General features: G+C 37.0%; 1 pseudogene; it reads right to left on the bottom strand.

Moving 5' to 3' along the window:
- The window catches only part of LOC137646270 (uncharacterized), an 18,081-nt pseudogene extending 10,907 nt beyond the window's left edge, over positions 1 to 7,174 (bottom strand).
- Positions 7,175 to 7,500: the final 326 nt, after the last annotated feature.

The following is a 7,500-nucleotide window of genomic DNA, read 5'->3' as shown; positions in this document are numbered from 1 at the left end:
GCATGATCGAAGTGGGCGTTTTTGAGGAAGCCAATAGAGATGCAGAATTGTTAAAAAAGAATGCCTTCTATGGAGATGACCACTGCCCACTGTAATTAACTCCGCCCATACATGGATATATAAACTTCAAGAAGATATTGTCCAAGAGATATAGAGCAGGATATAAGATAAGAGAGGGACTATGTCCGAAGCAGATAAGATCCAAGTCCTAACAAGATAAGAAGCATAGAAGACCAGAAGTCTGATGGAGCCAGATTCTAACCTTCCCTTCAGACAACAAAAGCCTATCTCCAAAAAATCCTGTTATGGCCGAGAAGAAGAGACAAATTGAAGCAGCCAGCCCTTCCTGCTTGTGACGAGAAGTAGCCAACACTGTCTGTAAGGGAAATTCACGTTAGTAACGCCATCTATTGATTGGTTTTGAAGTTACCGTATTTGCGAAGTTTCTGTTAACGATTTTATCCTTGTATTTTCAGTTTCATAATAGACTTTGAAAGATAAATTTTGTATTTTCTTTAGTCACGTTATAATCACCTAGCCGTGCAGTAAGTGGATTAACTGCCTGTGTTTATATGGAATATTGTTATATCAGTTTTGTGAAATGTGTTAATCTTTAAAATTTGTCTTTAAAAGTGTATTTAAAATTATTTAAGTGCATATTTAATCAAGTCTTTACGAATTGTTATTAATCATAAGTGTAGTTAAATTTCACAAGGTATTTTCTTTCGTTTTCAGCTAGGGTAATCCTCGACCCTTGGGGAAACAGTGCACGACCTTAAGCAATCCCGAACCAAGAGATGCACTTTTTAGGAAATACTCTAACTATAATCACAGGTTCCCGCTGTTACATCGAAGCATACGTTATATAGGTGACTCTGAATCCGAAATCCAAATTGGTGTTATTTAGCGTATTTAGCGTATGATAAATGTCAGAGACCCATGAACAGTGACTTGTGTTATGTTTTGTGTTGTAAGGTTTATTTTTCTCGAGCAATTGTTGAGGTATTTATTCGTAACAAGATCTTTGGTGATTTATTATTTTTGTAATGGATATCAAAAGGGTGTCAGACAGATAAGTTAATTAATATTTTTATTGTTCATCATTTGTTTATTTCTTTATTTCAGTATTATATCTTTCAATTTCATAATCCATAGTGGTGTTAATAAATTATAAATTGTAATTAAACGTTATTTCTAAATTTCTGAATTTGTTTTACCATACCTAATCACAAATAAACAGTGCTATCTTTCCCAGGGAAAAATGTCTAAGGAATTCCCTGACACTGCCAGCAGCCTGATTTACTTCAACGGTATCATCGAATTCTTGGAAGAAGACCTCTGATGTCCCTTCTTGATGCTACCCTTTTTGTGACGTTTTCGAATCCGGTTATCGTCCCATTTTCATCTGAACTTCAGCCGCCCTTCTACAACATTCTCAAGCCTTACTTCAACAGTATCATCGAATTCTTGGAAGAAGACCTCTGATGTCCCTTCTTGATGCCACCCTTTTTGTGACGTCTTTGAATCCTGTCATCGTGCCAGTTTCATCTGAACTTCAGCCGCCCTTCTGCAACGTTCTCAAGCCTGAAGTCTCCGTACCAGTATCATCTCAACAGCTGCAGAAAGCTATTCCGTAAGTATTTCTACCTTACCGACTGTTCCCCTTTCCTATTGGTGTTTGATTGATTTGATTTTTTTAGTTAAAGTAACCGAAGTACATTAATTTTCTTTGTAAGTCTATATTCATTTCCCATGTTTTAAGGGTTATTGTTGTAAACATTTATTTTACTTATTAAAAGAACCTGTAACGATTTTGAGATCGTAGCAATAACTCTTTGTTATATAAACTATACAAATATAAAAAAAAGAGGATAAAGAATAAGATAGAATAGTGTGGCCGAATGTACCCTCAAGCAAGAGAACCCAAGACAGTGAAAGACCTTGGTACAAAGGCTATGTCACTACCCAAGACTAGAGAACAATTTTGGAGCGTCCTTCTCCTACTGTATACCGAGGTATATTTGCTCTCCCTCCAGGGGTGCCCTTTTTGCTCGGAAATGTTTCTTACTAGCTGATTAGTTGCAAGTATTTTGTCCGAACAGCATCACTCTTTTCAAATAAATAGCAAGTAGTGTGTATTGAAACTTATTCATTAACCTCGTTTCCTCCCTGAGATATAAGTTTTCTTGATAAATAATATTGATGAATAAATAGATTACAAAGTATTGCGACGCAAGTCTATACTAAATAATAACACTCGCCGACCTCAACGACAGCAGTTTTGATGTATGCTGCATAATTTTATAACTTTTCCCATATTTTATCCAATTGGGATATATTACACAAAACATAAGAAAATAACATGTTATTACCTTTCTTTGAATACTAGAATCTACCAAAGCATTGAATAAGTAAAACTCGCTATTGATGAAAATTGCGGGGAGGTGAAAGAAACAGCCTACTGTCAAATACCGAGGCGGGAATGTAAGGTAGGGTGAGGGGTATCGGGGTTTAACTCGGTGAAATTGCGTATTCGTTTAATTGTGATTTCCATGTAGTTTGTGGAACACTACAGTGACCTCAAATCTATACCTTTCGAAAAAATAGACAACCCTTTCTATATGGACTTACATACTACATTTATGATATTTCAAGCCTTCATCAGATATTCTAACACTGTTACGGTTTTAAAAGAAATAATAAAGAAAAAGCTTTACTACTTTTTAAAAAAAATATGAATGATATGGGTAACCTTACTTTTCTCGTCTTGTTTGGCTAGAAGGAGAATGACTTAGACCTCTCTTCTCTTTCAGCCAACCGAGGACACTAAATTGTTTATTCTGTCAAGAATTGTAGGTAATTTTGTTATCAGAAGTCGAAGAACAAGATAAGACTAAAATATTTATTTTCTGTAGATGTTTAAGTTAGGATAATATTAATAACCTTAGTGCTGGATAAAGTGAGACAGAACTAAAGTTAATAGGTCTTTTTGATTATGAGTAAACTAATCTTTGAGTCAAACCGGACAAGAGGATAAGATGCCATTTTATATAAGATGTTGAATGTGATAAGGTCCATATCAGGTAAGTTAAGAATGGCAACCTAGTCCCAGTGTAAGGGTTGTAAGAATGTAGAGAGAGAGAGAGAGAGAGAGAGAGAGAGAGAGAGAGAGAGAGAGACGCTATTAAAGCTTGGAGGAACGCCAGAGTAAGGCTGTGGCGGGATGTTGCAAAAACACCGCCCACACCCTTGAATCTTACTTACTGACAATTGTCTCTGCAACACAAACTTTCCCCTTACGTTATCTAAAACCAGACTCTTAGACAAAAGAACAAAATAAACAGAAACATAACCTTAAAATTATATATTTCTTACAAACTATAATAAATCAAACCAAAACCATCCACATTCAAAATACTTAAAACTAACCATAACAATATTAAATATAAAAAAACGTAACACCATTCAAATAGGAAAAACCCCTAACAAACTTAAAATTACCACACCCCAAAACCAATATTTGTTTGTGTGTGGACCTCTTTATCCACACTAGGGCCAACAGTCCTTTTAGGCTAAAGCCACAACTCTCTGGCAGACGCAACACTGGCACAATCTGCTATAACTGCCTCACTTAATTGGGTAGTTTATATCATCATCATCATCATCAATAACAGCAATCGAAATCGTAATTGTAATAAACAGGCCAGATCATCAACAGTTGGTCAATCCACTAGAGCATTCTAAACACAATCAAGTTCCTTAAACAAGCCAGGTCATCAACATTCAATTTCCCATTCAAGTTAATTTTCTCCAAGGAGGAATTACGGCTCAGAAAACCAATGAACACTTCCACGCTGGTAATAAATAATAGTCAAATAGTAATCCAGCACTCACAAACGCAACTGCCTCAAGCTGCAGTCAAATAAAAAAACATTCGCTCCGAAACTTTTACTTCTCTCCTAACCTAGCTAAAAGTAAACAAACAACCTCATTTAAACCAACAGTCTTTCTCACAACAAACAATCGATACACTAAACTACCTCTCTCTCTCTCTCTCTCTCTCTCTCTCTCTCTCTCTCTCTCTCTCTCTCTCTCTCTCTCTCTCTCTCTCTCAGGATTTGGCAAAAAACAAAAATGAAAATAAAACAAAAATAAATTCTCCACATTCCTCCTCCCTTACTTTGCCAAATCCTTCTACATTTTCACACAACCACTTACATTATTTTTTTCATTACCCAGTCGCAATCGGGAACGGGATCTCTACTCCGAGTAACTGGGCCTTCATACACTCTCTCATTCGCTTGTTCCTTATCACAATCATTCGCTACATTAACACTATTCCTATCTAAATTCCTATCATCTTATATATCATGTACTATACCATCTATCACTATCATCCGGCCCTAAAATCTCACTTATTTCCGTCAGCAATTCATCCATTTCATCAAAATAATTTTCTACTTTAATAAAAGATTCGTTCATATTACTTATCATTCTCCTATCTCTCACTCTCGCATTCGTCATACTTTCTTTTACATCATCTAATGAAAAACCACACACACTATAGGTATCATTCATACTTAGCCATGATTCATCCGTATTAATACATTAATCTTCCACACTCACTTCCACATTTACAACCCTGTCATACTTATTCATATTCTTACCTATACCTATAAATTTCCCTTGCACTTTCTCCTTACTTAAAACTTTCAAACTCCTCTTTTTCCTGTATTCAACTAACACTAATTGTTTATTTTCCAGCCCTAATTTCTCATGCATACTAGGTTCATACTTGCTCATTTCCAACTAATTATTCATCCCATTCTCACAAACATTGATCCTATTCCTTCCACACACACAGGAGGACTCACCCAGCTGAACCCTCTTACACTCTAGTTTCCCGAACATCCTGGCTGATTTAATCCCTTCTTGCTACATACTCTAGCTACATGCCCATCTGCACCACATTCAGTACACTTACCCCGCGGCTCCTTGCACATTCTAGCATAATGACCATCCTTACCACAATTACCACAAATCACATTCATACGATTACTACGACATCCACTCGCTACGTGCCCAATCATACCACACCAATAACATTTTACCCCTTTCTCTTTCTTGCATTTGCTAATTCTATGCCCTACCTCACCACATCCAAAACAAGCACCTAGAGCCCATCTACATTCATTCTTCTTATGTCCTACTTTCCCACATCTATAACACTTCTCTTCACGAATACAAGTACCTGACCTACCTTGCTGTGCACTAGCATTCCTATCCCTCCAAACCTACACTATCAGCTACCCTCATCAGTCCTCTCATAACAGCATCTCTAAAACTAACAAATTCTGGCACACTTTCCTCCATTCCAGTTCTTACACTCACAGATTTACTTTCTTTCATACATCTATCCAACTCTATATCTCTACTCCGAGTAACTGGGCCTTCATACACTCTCTCATTCGCTTCTTCCTTATCACAATCATTCGCTACATTAACAATATTCCTATCTAAATTCCTATCATCTTATATATCATGTACTATACCATCTATCACTATCATCCGGCCCTAAAATCTCACTTATTTCCGTCAGCAATTCATCCATTTCATCAAAATCATTTTCTACTTTAATAAAAGATTCGTTCATATTACTTATCATTCTCCTATCTCTCACTCTCGCATTCGTCATACTTTCTTTTACATCATCTAATGAAAAACCACCCACACTATAGGTATCATTCATACTTAGCCATGATTCATCCGTATTAATACATTAATCTTCCACACTCACTTTCACATTTACACCCCTGTCATACTTATTCGTATTCTTACCTATACCTATAAATTTCCCTTGCACTTTCTCCTTACTTAAAACTTTCAAACTCCTCTTTTTCCTGTATTCAACTAACACTAATTGTTTATTTTCCAGCCCTAATTTCTCATGCATACTAGGTTCATACTTGCTCATTTCCAACTAATTATTCATCCCATTCTCACAAGCATTGATCCTATTCCTACCACACACACAGGAGGACTCACCCAGCTGAACCCTCTTACACTCTAGTTTCCCGAACATCCTGGCTGATTTAATCCCTTCTTGCTACATACTCTAGCTACATGCCCATCTGCACCACATTCAGTACACTTACCCCGCGGCTCCTTGCACATTCTAGCATAATGACCATCCTTACCACAATTACCACAAATCACATTCATACGATTACTACGACATCCACTCGCTACGTGCCCAATCATACCACACCAATAACATTTTACCCCTTTCTCTTTCTTGCATTTGCTAATTCTATGCCCTACCTCACCACATCCAAAACAAGCACCTAGAGCCCATCTACATTCACTCTTCTTATGTCCTACTTTCCCACATCTATAACACTTCTCTTCACGGATACAAGTACCTGACCTACCTTGCTGCGCACTAGCATTCCTATCCCTCCAAACCTACACTATCAGCTACCCTCATCGGTCCTCTCATAACAGCATCTCTAAAACTAACAAATTCTGGCACACTTTTCTCCATTCCAGTTCTTACACTCATAGATTTACTTTCTTTCATACATCTATCCAACTCGTAATCCTCAACTATCTCTAAAATATCATCCCATGTCAATCTTTCTTTCGTCCACCTCATCTTCTCCTTATGTTTCAAATTAATAAATTCAGCAACATTCTCGAGTATAGTAGCCAAAAACTTTTTCATTAACTCCTTATTCTCATTTATGCCTTCATCCCCATACTTCTTCCTAGCTAACGTTTCCAACCTACATACATACATGGATATCGCTTCTCCTACATTGATCCGTGCCTCATCAAAATCATTCTTACACTTATACCTAACACTCCCTTTCATACGTTTCACCTGCTCAATTATTCTCCTTTTCACACTTTCATAATCAACATCCCCTACACTGATTATTACACCATACATCGTCAACAAACACCCAGTCAAATATTCTCCTAACTCCCTAGCCCAAACTCTCTTACTATCACCATACTTATGCTGACAATACCTCTCATACTCCTGAAAAAACTCGTATACATCCCTACTACTATGGTCATTGAATCTGTCACACCGAGGTACCTCTCTCATAAACACAGTCTTACACACATCACGTTCATTCTCACTGCTATCATCACTGCTACCTTCCATCTTGTTTCCTTCTTCATTTGAATACAAAGAATCCAATTCAACGCTCAAATTCCTATCTTTAACCATTCCTTTCTAACCCCTTTTCTTACTTACCACTTTCCCCATTCATAATCATCCTCACTCTCATCTTGCCCTTTCTTCTCTTTCTTCACATCACTTTTACCTTTCTTCTCATTCTTCCTATCACATTTCTGTTCATCCTTATTATGCCTAATTCCCTTATCTTCAATCTCACTATCACTATTACTATTACTATCACTATCACTTCCTTTCCCATTATCACCTACCTTAACCTTCTCTTCCACCAGCAACCCTTTACCCGTAGC

The sequence above is a fragment of the Palaemon carinicauda genome, chromosome 9, assembly GCF_036898095.1.
Source record: "Palaemon carinicauda isolate YSFRI2023 chromosome 9, ASM3689809v2, whole genome shotgun sequence".
NCBI classification, from domain to species: Eukaryota; Metazoa; Arthropoda; class Malacostraca; order Decapoda; family Palaemonidae; genus Palaemon; species Palaemon carinicauda.
The sequence above is the reverse complement of the archived record's forward strand: the minus strand, read 5'-3'. Positions and strand labels throughout refer to the sequence as shown.